The sequence below is a fragment of the Salmo trutta genome, chromosome 35 (genome assembly GCF_901001165.1).
Source record: "Salmo trutta chromosome 35, fSalTru1.1, whole genome shotgun sequence".
NCBI lineage: Eukaryota > Metazoa > Chordata > Actinopteri > Salmoniformes > Salmonidae > Salmo > Salmo trutta.
Window position 1 is genome coordinate 4433759 of NC_042991.1, and position 15968 is coordinate 4449726.

The 15968-nt window shown below is 42.2% G+C and overlaps 1 protein-coding gene across 2 annotated transcripts in view; it reads right to left on the bottom strand.

Moving 5' to 3' along the window:
- Nucleotides 1–15968, bottom strand: part of LOC115174472 (kelch-like protein 29) — a 326402-nt gene that overhangs the window by 97394 nt on the left and 213040 nt on the right. The gene's annotated exons all lie outside the window — the stretch shown is intronic.

The window sequence follows — 15968 nt, forward strand, 5'->3', positions numbered from 1 at the left end:
TGAAAGACAAGACACTTGTTTGACTACATTTGGCTTGTGTACATTTGCATTCCACTATGAATTCAACTAAAGGAACTGAATAAAATGTAGAACCGACTCAAATAAATGTGCGTCGAAAAAACAAGAGACATTATTCATCGTTAGTCATATTTCTTGGGCATTTTACCAGGAGCATCCTCCATCATACCCTGGGCACGTTAACCCATTGAACCTCGCTGAATTAAACAACACTGTCCAAGCCAGAAAAACGAAAGAAAAAACATATACACGCTTGTCATCCTCTCCAAAAAAATGTATCTCCTAAATATCGCTCAGCAACATGAAGAAGCAACCTAGTAAATATATGCATTGAGCAAACCAGGCCTATTGTTGAGCTGTATGGTGAAGTCGGTGAGAGGACTAGGTCTTCTGTAGAGACGGAGTTAGAGGAGAGGGTTTTTCTATTGTTTTAATGAGGCACCATGAGGCGACACTGAGTGTACGAGACAGCAGGGGACCAGCGTTTCATCTGTAACAGCATATAGAGAGGGCAATCTATATTACTGTACCTTTAATACTGTACAGTAGGAAACCATCGACAGCACTGTACCTTTAATACTGTACAGTAGGAAACCATCGACAGCACTGTACCTTTAATACTGTACAGTAGGAAACCATCAACAGCACTGTACCTTTAATACTGTACAGTAGGAAAACATTAACAGCACTGTACCTTTAATACTGTACAGTAGGAAAACATCAACAGCACTGTACCTTTAATACTGTACAGTAGGAAACCATCGACAGCACTGTACCTTTAATACTGTACAGTAGGAAAACATCGACAGCACTGTACCTTTAATACTGTACAGTAGGAAAACATCAACAGCACTGTACCTTTAATACTGTACAGTAGGAAAACATCAACAGCACTGTACCTTTAATACTGTACAGTAGGAAAACATCGACAGCACTGTACCTTTAATACTGTACAGTAGGAAAACATCAACAGCACTGTACCTTTAATACTGTACAGTAGGAAAACATCGACAGCACTGTACCTTTAATACTGTACAGTAGGAAAACATCAACAGCACTGTACCTTTAATACTGTACAGTAGGAAAACATCAACAGCACTGTACCTTTAATACTGTACAGTAGGAAAACATCAACAGCACTGTACCTTTAATACTGTACAGTAGGAAACCATCGACAGCACTGTACCTTTAATACTGTACAGTAGGAAACCATCAAGAGCACTGTACCTTTAATACTGTACAGTAGGAAAACATCAACAGCACTGTACCTTTAATACTGTACAGTAGGAAAACATCAACAGCACTGTACCTTTAATACTGTACAGTAGGAAGCCATCAACATCACTGTACCTTAATAGTGTAAAAGCCGGAACCTGGTCGGTCCAATAGGGCCAGATGTTTTTGTATTCTTAACCTTCCATGTACACTTGTAAAAGATAAGACGTTCTTGTAAAAGTTATTAGCGGTTTGGGTAATCTGATCCTAGATATGTGGTTAAGGGCAATATCTACATAGAGCCGCATCCTTCAGTTGACTGTACACAGCTTTTCACCAACTCTTTGCAGAGCTCAGGCAATGTCTCAAAGTGGCATCTGCAAAGCTGCAAAACCCTCAGCTGTGGACGGTCGTAATGGACCATCACAGATCTGCAGACATGTACTATGAATTAAACTGAACTCTGCCCTGACACACCCAGCCAACATCCAAATGATCCCAGCTTAGCCATGGACCAATGGGCTGCTACTGTACAACCCTAACTCGTTATTGGTCTCAAATGTGCTGTAAAATAGGGGAGGTGTGTGTGTGTGTGTGTGTGTGTGCGTACATGCGTGTCTGTAATTGCATGCGTGTTCGCAAGTCTTACATAACCCCGTCTACTCGTTAATGCGTGACTAATCAGATGAGCAATTGGATCCACTGTAATATAAACGTAAAGCAGTTTGGTTTGCGTAATAGTCATGAAACGCTCAGTCAGTCTACCAACCGTAAGCTCAACTCAGACTCAAACGCCCGGGATTCAATTAACCTGCTCTGACATTAGCCACACTGTTTGGCTGGAAATATTCCCTCATTTAGCTTCCACTTTCTCTTGACTGACACCTTCAGCTCACTGGCAAATTAATTTAGCAAACTAAATTATACAGTATTAAGCCGCATGACAAATAAGAGCAATTCAAGACAGAGTCGTTCGGTGGCTGCATGTGGAAAACCCTCAGAGCATCCTTGTCAGACATATCACATCAAGGAATTAACTGACTGAAAGTGCCCGTTTCTGACCATTAACCACACTGAATACAATGCTAGAATGAAAAAAATGTAATGAATCAATAAATAGGCCTAATATTTGGCAAAAAACAGAGGGATATGAACTGCCTTGGCATCATTTGGGTGAACAACAATATGAAATCAACTCTAAGTGGCGAGAGAGAGTCTGAGACAAAGAGACATTGAGACAAAGAGACAGAGAGAGAGACATTGAGACAGAGAGAGAGAGAGACATTGAGACAGAGAGAGAGAGAGAGACATTGAGACAGAGTGAAAGATAGAGACAGAGAGCGAGACAAAGAGACAGAGAGAGATACTCGGCTAAGGGATAAGAGCACAATCATGTAAGGCACCGCAAACAGAGTCAAAGGGCCACTTCATTTTGTCTCCTACCGTACATGCACAACACTCTCTACAGAAATGTAACATTAGCCTTGCCCTTCAACATTCTCTGCCACTCTCCGACACTACTCTACACGGCGCTCCAGTGCTGCTTGGCCCTTGGCGGTTGGGCAGTTATCTGATTACTGTGCTGCCTGCATGGCGTGCCGCGGCCACTGTGAATAGTGAATAAATGGTAATTGGAGTTTGCATTGTGTGTCTCCAGCGACCGATATGGCTCTCACCTTCAATTTAGCACAGCGCACGGCACCCATTTACCCCAACACACAGATTCTGGCAAAAGGAACGAGAATGAGAGCGAAAGAGAAATGAAACTATATTTTTCAGCAAACAATGCACCCCCCTCCCTGAGTGCAGGACGGACACACCTGAATGGCTGATGGAAAAGGTACTAATGGTATATTTGTGTGGGTCGACGGTCACGCCGCACTCCCCTAGAGCAACCCATCATGACTGGGAGCGTGAAACAGCACGCAGCGTCTCCTTTCTCCTCTCTGTCGACAGGGAGTGTAGAGGAGGGTGTGGAGGAGGAGAGTCAGACTCAGTATGACCACGGAGGTCTAGAAAGATAACCACACTGTTTCACTACACTAGTGGAGAATGGGACTGGTGATGCTGTTGGGTTCTACCCAAAGACCAAATCAGATGCGCATCTAGCCGTTTTTCTACACATACATTTCTCTACACATACGTACATTTTTTTTGTTTTGTTTTACCTTTATTTAACTAGGCAAGTCAGTTAAGAACAAATTCTTATTTTCAAATGACGGCCTAGGAACAGTGGGTTAACTGCCTTGTTCAGGGGCAGAACGACAGATTTTTACCTCGTCAGCTCGGGGATTTGAACTTGCAACCTTTCGGTTACTAGCCCAACGCCCTAACCACTAGGCTACCCTGCCGCCCCTTCAACATACTGAAGACAACGTTGAAAAGGAAGGAGAAAATCTGTGCACCATTACACTGATAACGCATCATCATTCTATAAGGATATTGGTACTTCTGTTGAAGTCCACTGAACAGTTTAAGGGAACAAAGAGATCTCGCAAACCGATATTACGGGGATAGTACATTTACAATACAACGTGAAAGGAAAAGAGAATATCCACACACTCTTTACATCATTCCAGAGATTTCTGAAACATGCTTCATTATAACTCTGAGAGCTATATGGGAACATGTAAACAGTGTGCCAATTCAGCTGCTCACCCTAGTAACCCTACACTACCATAACATTGCCCCAGGAAAATGCGCCCATGTCCCTTCACAGTAGCCAATTAGCGCACTCTGTGTATTGTGTACTGTAGACAGACGTAGACACAGGCATCCTTATGCATCGTTGTGCGATTGGCTACTGGGAAGAGACGGCAGAGCATGCCATTGGCCGACAAAATCCGCAGCCATTTTATGGTTGTATCTTTTGGTCGTAAGGGTCTCTGAAAGACAGCCATTTTATGTACTTTCTACATCTGAAGCGAAAAATGTATGTCACAGTTTGTAATGCACATATTAAATGCGATTCATAATAACCGAACCAACGGAGAATCAAAACAAAAGGAAGGTTACATAGAGTCAATCTAATGTACAGTAGGGGTGACCGGGCCACTGAAACTGTTACAGTTCGACTCAAGACGCACCCCATCCACCAAAGATGTGTAGCAGCAGCACCCACCAGGGTGAAGCACGGCAGCCATTTTGTACCAGACCGCTCAACACACATCGGCTATAACAGCCAAAGCCAAACCTTCCCGTAATATTGGTATTTCCTTTGGTTAACTGGCGCACAAATGAGTCATGCATTTAGAGAAAATAATCCTAAAAGTGTTTACTACATTGAACTTTGTGACAGCTCCCACTTTCCTTTACTGTGCCAGGTAGACACGTAAGGTTTCAGTTAATTAGCTGAAATACTCGTTGACCTGCATCTCTGACTCTAATTCAAGTATCAATTCTAGTCACTCCTCACATAATACATTAATTAACATTAATTGTGTTCTCAACATGAAAAACTAAATCCAAACTAAATCTCTGGCATTATATAAAGGGTAAATGAAGGGAAAAATAATCATATGAATCTAGAAAGTAATTATGGTGACCAAAACAACAATGAAGTAGCCCATCCTGGAATAAAATAAAGAAAGAAATACATAAGTCTAATGGATAGTCAGTTTCTGAATTTACCAGGCTTTAAAGTTCTTGATGCCCATGAGATAAATAAACATCTACAAATACTGCAACAGAGTACATCTAAAAAAAATATTGATGTACTGTACAAATTAATACGGTACGTTACCAGCATGTGGTTTTAAATAATACAAATTATGAAAAATTGCATATCCCAAGCATATATTATACATATATTTGACATCACATCTATTTTTTACCACTCGTTTTGTAATATAAATAAAGAATAGGCATTTTTGATAGACTTTAGAATGTACTTTTTATATATTTCAGACTCCTTCCTCTTCTGTTGATTGCAGTTCAAAATACTAGGCTATTAAAGACACTGCCAATATCCCTGGAGCAACATGATGATATTTCACATAAGTCACGAAGTCTAATGCATTCAAGTGTTGCTAGTAAAATGGACGTGCACAGTCTGACCCTTTGGTTGCTGACTGTTTTCTTTCACACTATTTATAAATCAATCCCTTTACCACTCTTTGGGAAATTAGCCTGAAATAACTATTTTAGCTAATCAATAACTCAACCTCCAGTTCAATAACTCAATACTGACCCCAGTACTAGCCGCTTTTTTTAGCTATTATAATATATGCGCTTAATACTGTTCAATCTGAAGAGACCCCGGCTCACTCAGTATCTCCTTCTTGTCTAAGGACTCCATTTAGGATTGGTTCTCTTTGAGTTGAGACAGCATAGATGTAAAACAAATGTTTTAAAAAATAGTTAAAAAAAAAATAGAAGTATTTCATTCCCAGAAAATGTGAAATTATATTAATTGGATCAAAATACTATGGGAAAAATAAATAAAGTTACTGCTAAATTAACTTAAGAGATGTTGTTAGTTTACTGTTAATGGGTCACTACGTTTGTTACATTCCATATTCAAAATGAGTCTTAACTGTATTTTCACCCCTACAAAGAATGCATTTTAGCCAAGATTGAAAGAAAAAAATCCAGAATTGACATGATTGATTCAATTAATTTAACTACTGTATATAGACTAAGGGAATAATGATGTCAAGGTCATGTCAGTGGCACTTTAAAGCTGAAATACATCACAAAGAAATATAACGGACGATCAGTTAATACATTCTGTTTTAAAATGGAAATGTTAATATATTTGTAACATTATATTTTATTAACTTAAGTCTCCAAAGGGCATAAAGGTGCCCCTTTATGAAAGTATAGACATTTGAAATGTATTTATCATGAGTATACTAAACGTAAATCTGTATAACGGATTCATTATTAAAATCGGGCAATCTATGATCAATAGCGACGCTACAGTATGTTTGATTGTGAAATTCATATGTAGTTCAAAGTAGAAACAACTATGAAACATAATGACAATAAACATACAATAATTATATGGATTTTCATCAGTATTGAGTAAATAATTTAATGCCTATGACTAGGCTGGACTCAAGTAGTGCTTGCTGAATTTGCATCTCGTAAAAGTAGGTGAAGGAGGCTGGGTCCTACCAGTGTGATTCAAGCTAATTCTCTTTCATCCTCAGGTGTCCATTTTGCACCAGTTCTACCAGTGAAGATGCTTCCTTCCCAAAGACCAAATATGGCAACTTCGTTTACTGGGAATCTCTGTTTACTGACATGTTATTCAAATAAATACAATGTGCATTATTATCAACATTTATTAACTGGGCAGAAAGTATTATTAGAATTAATTTAACAAGTATTTCAATAATATTGTTCACATAAGACAATAATAATATAGATAATGATAATAACATGTATTTAAAATAACGGGAATTTAGCCATTTGCTGCGTTTTGGTCAAACGAGAATGCTCTGAATAACAAATTGACCACATCAATACTTCTTCCAGCCAAATGGGGAAAAACACAATAACTGGAGTATCTTTAATATATTTAGAGAAACTGACAGAGAGAGCCGAACAAAAGACTTGTCAAAATGGCTCTTTTCTGGCACAAAAAAACCCTGTGAGAAATGTATCAATAGACAGGCCAATCTGAAATAAGTTCTCAAAGAAGAACTCTCAGCAGGGCGGGCAAACAGAGGAGAGAGAGAGAGGTCACTGTAAATGCACACAAAGACCTTTCACACCACACAAAGCTTTCCCAATCTGGGCCTCATCCAAAAGCTCTTTGTGTATACAGAAAATATGGGAAAAGGCTCTGGCATACAGAGAGTGGATTTAACTGAAAGCACAATGACTAAAATCTGGGAAAAATATGACCATTTGAAAGAAAATGCAGTGGGTATTAAACTATATTTCAAAAACAGATGAGCCACAAAAAAATATATATTCAAGGATTTAGCTAGCTAACAGTAGAATAACTTACTAATTAAGCCCCATGAAAACAACAGACAAACCACGGATATAATAAAAATGCCGTCTTGACTGGCGGTTAAACGTGACAACCCATCCCATCACCTTGTGACAGTAGTGGACCGATCCATTCAGTATTAAAACGGGGGGTTTTGAAGACATGCCAACAATAGGTGTTCAGACAGCTACTATACTGCACCATACGTGCCAGTGTCTCTAAGTGTGACACACCATATCCAAATCGACTGCTATGAAGCTGGTGGGTATTTCATGAAGCAGAATAAACGCCACCATAGTTCTTCATTCATAAAGACAAGATCAATTGGCCCTGGTTGAAAGGTGAGTCCAAACGACAGACAGCTGCACCGCCAGGCTGTAACACAGCAGCCCCGATGGAACGGATTCAAATCCACCAACTTCGGGAAAAACCTAGCCTACCTCGCCATGTAACGACGGCGGAACAACAGTAGTAGCAAACATGGTAGCTTAACAGTCATCGCTCAGGTCAGAAACAGCGTTTACTTTATATTAGACTGTTGATCTATAACTGCACGACTACGTAGACCTACCCGTATGCAAAAATGCCCTTGGAATACAGGAGTCTTGGGTGATTGAGAGCCGATTTGTATCCTAACTAAACACAGCAGCCCAAGTGTTCCTTTCAGCTGGTGAACGAACATTAAAAGGTATTCACTCTCATTCGGAAACATGCCCACATCCATGTCGACTGATCGAGCACACTAATGTAAAACTTGTGTGAAGTTGTGTCAACTTCAAGGTAGCGACAACATTGTTACTCTGAATACTTATTCTTACTAGTACAAAACACCTTTCATAATCTTTTGTACATTCCTTTCTAGACATCTTGTCAGTTGATTCATACCCATTCGAGGCAAATAATCCAGTGTTAGGGCAGAAATCCTTGAAAACCCCTGGAATCCATGGTTGTGCTGATTCTAGTGGTACCGTTGTCTTAGAGAATAGTCCACGATGAGGACGTTTTTATTCCCGGCTCTGCTCTGCCAAGGCTAGCCGTTCATCCTCAGTGGGCTTGTAACTGTCCCTGTCCCAACGAGAGAGAGGGAACCCTGTCCCCTGGGAGCCGTGAAATGGGACCTGGTGTGGGCTACTGTTCTCTTCACCAATAGACAGACACAGAGATAGAGAGGGATCCAAATAATATTTGTATTTTATAGTAGACAGCACCACACGCAACTGCCCAGTGTCTCTTAACTGAGAACAGTGTAAATATTTTTTTGTTGCCCAGAAGGGGCACACTTGATTCAACTAGTCGACTAATCATCAAACCGCAGGCCACTACCATGTCCTTTCTTCTACCATACCCTTGGGCCCCAGGGCCAGACCTACACGGTATTATACAACAGGTGGGTCTAATCCTGAATGCTGATTGGTTAAAACCGCATTCTAGCCGGTGTCTATTCCACAAGTTACCACCGGCTAAATCTATGATGTAAAAATGCCTATTTACTCTGTTCCATCTGACACGCAATCCACTGTCATCAACCCAGCCAGGCAATTTATAAACTTGTTCTCAGCTATAAAAAGCATCTAGACATTATCGCACATTTCTTTTAGACTAACATCTAGTTTTCAACAGCGGAGATTTGTATAAACCTTGCGGTCTGTTTTTCCGACATTTGCAACTTTGTTTCAATATTCAAATTGAAACAATTTGACAGACAGGCAGGCAGCTTTTCTCAGCCTGTCAAAATCATGAATCAGCATAATGTTTATGGATATATACAAAGAAATATCAAGAGAAAACAGGTCAAATGAAACAAGGTGCGGCTAGTTTGCAGTCTTTCCAGCTTCAGTTTGAAGTGATTTTGTTAGCAGTGTTTGTTGCCTAGCTCCTCTAAACAACAGTGTCCTTACGAGAGAGCACATTTTCTATGCAAGGTCAAATCGCACATCATTAGCTCATTGTTATGGATGTATCTAAACAAATGGACGTGTCCTCCGAGCATGCGCTGACCAACTGGCATGTGTCTTCACTGACATTTTCAACCTGTCCCTGTCCGAGTCTGTAATACCAACATGTTTCAAGCAGACCACCAGAGTCCCTGTGCACAAGAACACTAAAGTAACCTGCCTAAATGACTGCCGACCCGTAGCACTCACGTCTGTAGCCATGAAGTGCTTTGAAAGGCTGGTCATGGCTCACATCAACACCATTATCCCAGAAACCCTAGACCCACTCCAATTTGCATACCGCCCCAACAGATCCACAGATGATGCAATCTCTATTGCACTCATCACTGCCCTTTCCCACTTGGACAAAAGGAACACCTATGTGAGAATGCTATTCATTGACTACAGCTCAGCGTTCAACACCATAGTGCCCTCAAAGCTCATCACTAAGCTAAGGACCCTGGGACAAAACACCTTAAAGCATTGTTGGTTAAGGGTTTGTAAGTAAGCATCTCACTGTTGTATTCCGCGCATGTGACAAATACAATTTGAATTGAATTGCAGTTACTTTGTTGTTATTCTGGCTGCACTGTTTGACGTGACTGTAAATTAACCGTAGTTGGCTAGCTAGCAAGCAAGGGATAAGAACATTGCCAGCCAGTATGGCAATATAACATTTTAAAGAACGACTGCGTCGTGTCTATAGATACAGAAGCAAAATACTTAATGAATCTCTTGCAACCGAACCGAAAGAACGAGCGACCAGCCGCCCTGGGTAGCAACCCTAGATTTGTGTCGCAACTATATCTTGTGGAAGGGTAAAATAGTATGAATAAATATATGTAAATCATTTGAATATGTTGGTAACCAGTTGTATAAAGTGATAATGCCCTCGAAGCCGGTGTTTGGAGGATATATTGGCACGGTTTCCTGGCCTTTGGCTTCATCTCGGGCCTAACAACACCCGTGCCAATATATCCTCCAAACACCAGCTTCTCTGGCATTATCACTTAACTGTACACAGACAAACAAAATAATAGTCTGAGAACATACAAGAACACAAACAGAGCTGTGGGAGCTGTAGGGCTGCTGTGACAGCATGGCAGGATGTCATTGGCCCTGTTGTTGTGTTAGAGGGCCTGGGAGAGAGGGGTGTCATGAACGGCAATCCGGATGACCAGTGCGCGTCTGTCCAACCGGTCGCCATGTTCCAGTCTCCTGCTGCTCATTAGCAGGACTCAGGGACAGTAATGGCCAGTAAGGGAAGAGGAGCGGCCATCCCTCCCAGTAAACAGAACTCTCGGACAGAGAGAAAGTGGGAGCGAGAGCAAACTATCCAGGGTTCCAAACAGGCTCCCTGTCCTCTCCTTCACTTAAAAACAAAACAGCATTTCGAAACCAAGGACGATTCAGTAGGAAACAAGCACCCACTACAGATTATTAAGTGGTATTCAAGGATATGTTATTGTCCACCGCTCTGGGGGCGAGTGAGTCACATTCTACAATGTCATACACGCACACAATAAATCCCTAACAATGGTGCTATGATGAGGAAGTGCTGGCCAGTGCAGATAACCCATGTTTGGAGGAGAGGTTGACTAGAATAGTGGATTTACAACGGTAGGTACTCTCTGGTTGAATTAAAATGCTAACTTACTGTTTTACACTAATTACCATATGGTACACAAAGCTCCCTCTAACCTCAAACACATGTCCACACTACAGCGCCACAGAGGTGAACAACGGCAACATGCATGAAATAAAAAAAACACACGACATGCAATTAATTAAACATTTAATTGAGCTTGATCATTTCCTTTCAGAGTCTGTCAGCATATGGATAATGGTGTGAAGTTTCTATAAAAGAATACTGTACACCTTTGTAAAGGCATAGATTAATAGATAGATTAAACATAGATTCATACATTCATTCATAATAATGAGTAATGTTCCTTTAATTAGGTCTATTCTCTGAAAATGGCTTTAACCCTGGCGAGTTGGAACATTTTCTTACAGACTTCCTAGGCATACACTGTACGATCTTATTTCTCTGTAAGGAATACTATACGTTTTCCTACCAAATATCATGGGATACAACAGCATGTCTTGGTATTTGAGTCACGATTATAACCTTCACCCCACTGGCATTTTACATCAAACACTATTTATTTCCATGTGAGTGGACAGTAAAGGTATGCTTTAGTCACCCACAAACCTTCCCCTGACTGGCATTTGATATCAAACGTTATACTAAAGGTATGGTACTGTAACCCCCTGCCAACATCAGCGTCTCGCTCTCTCTCGCTCTCTCTCTCTCTCATATATATTTAGGAACAGGACATGCTGCGGTGACTCAGGCAGATAGAAAGGCCAGCGTGTGAATACGCCTCTAGCACGTTAACTCACACTCTGACCTGTCTACGGGTGTGTCTATGACGATGAGACTCCTAACAGGCTAGCAGCAGGGTACTGAAATCTGCTTATATTGCTGTTTTTGAGGCAAGCATATTGAAAGGTGACCCTAAGAGCGTGATAAATTCGATCCACAGAGAGACAAAGGCAATAGCCTCTCTCTCTCCCTCCCTTCCTCCCGCTCTCTCACACACACCCTGCTGCAGATAAATGTTACCCCTCTCTGCCTGTGGACGAGGTGCATGATGTGTTTACTGGCTAACTCTGTAGAACGTCACAGCTAAAAGTCAGTGCAAGCAGAAAGGCCAGTGTGTGTGCGTGTGTCCAAGCGTGTGTGTGTGTCCAAGCAGAAAGGTCAGTGTTGGGGTCTGGCTTTGTGGGTTGTCTGCCTGGTCTCTCAGTGGACCGTACAGACTGTAGATGAAATGTCTCAGACCCTGCTGAGCCAATGCACGTGCCTGGTTAATCCTAATTTTCCAATAACCACAGACACAGCATACTCTCACCACAGGTTAAAGAGGGATTATGGAGGTGACTGAACTGCTTCTGAAATGGACTGGCTATCTGAAAACTTTTAAATGGCACTTTAAGAGTATATTCAACTGGAAATGTGTACCTGTTTGTTCCTCTCAAGGTAGTAAGTTACTGCCTAATTCAACCCAAGGGTCTTCTTACACCTTTAGTAATGAGTATTATATGAGAAAAAGTGTAGTTTACTATCTAGAGCCTAAGACATGAGCAAGAAAAGACTGTGGGAATTACAACAGTCCTATAAACTCATTTTTAGTTAGCCTAAGATCACACAAATAGCACTGTGCCTCATCAAGAGTTATTTTCAGTTATCTAAAACATAATGCCATTATCAACTCTCACTCACTGTGACAATTTGTAGTAAAAAAAAAGAGAATAATGACAATCTGCTGCAGTGGACGCTAACTGGTTGATCTTCAAGGCATTCCGAGTCGATCACCAAACATTTCTGTAGAAATGCCAACGATAAAGACTTTTTTTTGTTTCAATCCAGTTTCGCTGTTGGCGGTAGGTGCAATTGATTCAGGAGCCCTGTGCACCGGGTAGACAAAGTGTTCCCATTTTTAACCATTTCATTTGTCTGAAAAAACAAACTTCGCCTACCCGGCGGACCGGGATATCTGTGGCTAAATCGAGTGCGTCTACTGCACTGGCCAATTGGATAGCTCAAATCAAACTTTATTTGTCACATGCACCGAATACAACAACTGTAGACCTTACCGTAAAATACTTACTTTACAAGCCCTTAACCAACAGTGCAGTTCAAGAAGAGTAAAAAAAATATTTACCAAATAAACTAAAGTTTAAAAAAATTGTACATGTAGGTAGGGGTAAAGTGACTATGCATAGATAATAAACAGCGAGTAGCAGCAGTGTACAAAAACAATGGAGAGGGGGGGGTCATTGTAATAGTCCGGTGGGTGGCCAATTGATTAATAGTTCAGCAGTCTTATGGCTTGGGGGTAGAAGCTGTTAAGGAGCCTTTCGGTCCTAGACTTGGCACTCCGGTACCGCTTGCCGTGCGGTAGTAGAGAAAACAGTCTGTAACTTGGGTGACTGGAGTATCTGACAATTTTATGGGCATTATCCACTGACACCGCCCATTATATAGGTCCTGGATGGCAGGAAGCTTGGCCCCAGTGATGTACTGGGCAGTACACACTACCCTCTAGTGCCTTACGGTCAGATGCTGAGCAGTTGCCATACCATACCTGTGATGCAACCGGTCAGGATGCTCTCGATGGTGCAGCTGTAGAACCTTCTGAGGATCTGGGGACCCATGCCAAATATTTTCAGTCTCCTGAGGGGGAAAATATTTTGTTGTGCCCTCTTCACGACTCTCTTGGTGTGTTTGGACCATGATAGTTTGTTGGTGATGTGGACACCAAGGAACTTGAAACTCTCGACCCGCTCCACTACAGCGCCATTGATGTTAATGGGGGCCTGTTCGGCCCACCTTTTCCTGTAGTCCACGATCAGCTCCTTTGTCTTGCTCACATTTACGGAGAGATTGTTGTCCTGGCACCACACTGCCAGTACTCTGACCTCCTCCCTATAGGCTGTGACAGACGTGTTTGTTGCCTACCCTTACCACCTGGGGGCAGCCTGTCAGGAAGTCCAGGATCCAGTTGCAGAGGGAGGTGTTTAGTCCCAGGGTCCTTAGCTTAGTGATGAGCTTCGTGGGACCTATGGTGTTGAACGCTGAGCTGTAGTCAATGAAGAGCATTCTCACATAGGTGTTCCTTTTGTCCAGGTGGGAAAGGGCAGTGTGGAGTGCGATTGAGATTGCGTCATCTGTGGATCTATTGGGGTGGTATACGAATTGGTAGAGTATCCTGGAGGATGCTGAGCCATGACCAGCCATTCAAAGCACTTCATGGCTAACGACGTGAGTGCTACGGGGCGGTAATCATTTAGGCAGGTTACCTTCACTTCCTTGGGCAAAGGGACTATGGTGGTCTGCTTGAAACATGTAGGTATTACAGACTCAGTCAGGGAGAGGTTGAAAATGTCAGTGAAGACACTTGCCAGTTGGTCCGTGCATGCTTTGAGTACACGTCCTGGTAAACCTGTTTAAAGGTCTTGTTCACATCGGCTACCGAGAGCGTTATCACACAGTCCTCCAGAACAGCTGGTGCTCTCGTGCATGCTTCAGTGTTGCTTGCCTCGAAGCGAGCATAAAAGGCATTTAGCTCGTCTGGTAGGCTCACGTCACTGGGAAGCTCGCTTCTGGGTTTCCCTTTGTAGTCCGTAATAGTTTCCAAGCCCTGCCACATCCGACGAGCGTCAGAGCCAGTGTAGTAGGATTCAATCTTAATCGTGTGTTGACGCTTTGCTTATTTGATGGTTCGTCTGAGGGCATAGCGGGTTTTCTTATTAGCGTCAGGATTAATGTCCCGCTCCTTGAAAGCGGCAGCTCTAGCCTTTAGCTCGATGCAGATGTTGCCTGTAATCCATGGCTTCTGGTTAGGATGTACGGTCACTGTGGGGACGATGTCGTCGATGCACTTATTGATGAAGCCAATGACTGAGGTGGTATACTCCTCAATGCCATTGGATGAATCCCGGAACATATTCCAGTCTGTGTTAGCAAAACAGTCCTGTAGTGTACCAGCCGCATCATCTGACCACTTCCATATTGAGCGAGTCACAGGTACTTCCTGCTTTAGTTTTTGCTTGTAAGCAGGAATCAGGAGGATAGAATTATGGTCAGATTTGCCAAATGGAGGGCAGGGGAGAGCTTTGTATGCATCTCTGTGTGTGGAGTAAAGGTGCTCTAGAGATTTTATTCTCCTCTGGATGCACATGCTGATAAAAATGAGGTAAAACTGATTTAAGTTTTCCTGCATTAAAGTCCCTGGCCACTAGGAGCACTGCTTCTGGATGAGCATTTTCTTATTTGCTGATGGCCTTATAGAGTTGGTTGAGTGCGGCCTTAGTGCCAGCATCGGTCTGTGGTGGTAAATAGACGGCAACGAATAATATACAGTGGGGGGAAAAAAGTATTTGATCCCGTGCTGATTTTGTATGTTTGCCCACTGATAAAGAAAGGATCAGTCTATAATTTTAATGGTAGGTGAGAGACAGAATAACAACAAAAATATCCAGAAAAACGCATGTCAAAAATGTTATAAATTGATTTGCATTTTAATGAGGGAAATAAGTATTTGACCCCCTCTCAATCAGAAAGATTTCTGGCTCCCAGGTGTCTTTTATACAGGTAACGAGCTGAGATTAGGAGCACACTCTTAAAGGGAGTGCTCCTAACCGCAGCTTGTTACTTGTAAAAAAGACACGTCCACAGAAGCAATCAATCAATCAGATTCCAAACTCTCCACCATGGCCAAGACCAAAGAGCTCTCCAAGGATGTCAGGGACAAGATTGTAGACCTACACAAGGCTGGAATGGGCTACAAGACCATCGCCAAGCAGCTTGGTGAGAAGGTGACAACATTTGGTGTGATTATTCACAAATGGAAGAAACACAAAAGAACTGTCAATCTCCCTCGGCCTGGGGCTCCATGCAAGATCTCACCTCGTGGGGTTGCAATGATCATGAGAATGGTGAGGAATCAGCCCAGAACTACACGGGAGGATCTTGTTAATGATCTCTAGGCAGCTGGGACCATTGTCATCAAGAAAACAATTGGTAACACACTACGCCGTGAAGGACTGAAATCCTCAAGATTTAGCTCAAGAAGAAGCACATTAAGGTCCTGGAGTGGACTAGCCAGTCTCCAGACCTTAATCCCATAGAAAATCTGTGGAGGGAGCTGAAGATTCGAGTTGCCAAACGTCAGCCTCGAAACATTAATGACTTGGAGAAGATCTACAAAGAGGAGTGGGACAAAATCCCTCCTGAGATGTGTGCAAACCTGGTGGCCAACTACAAGAAACGTCTGACCTCTGTGATT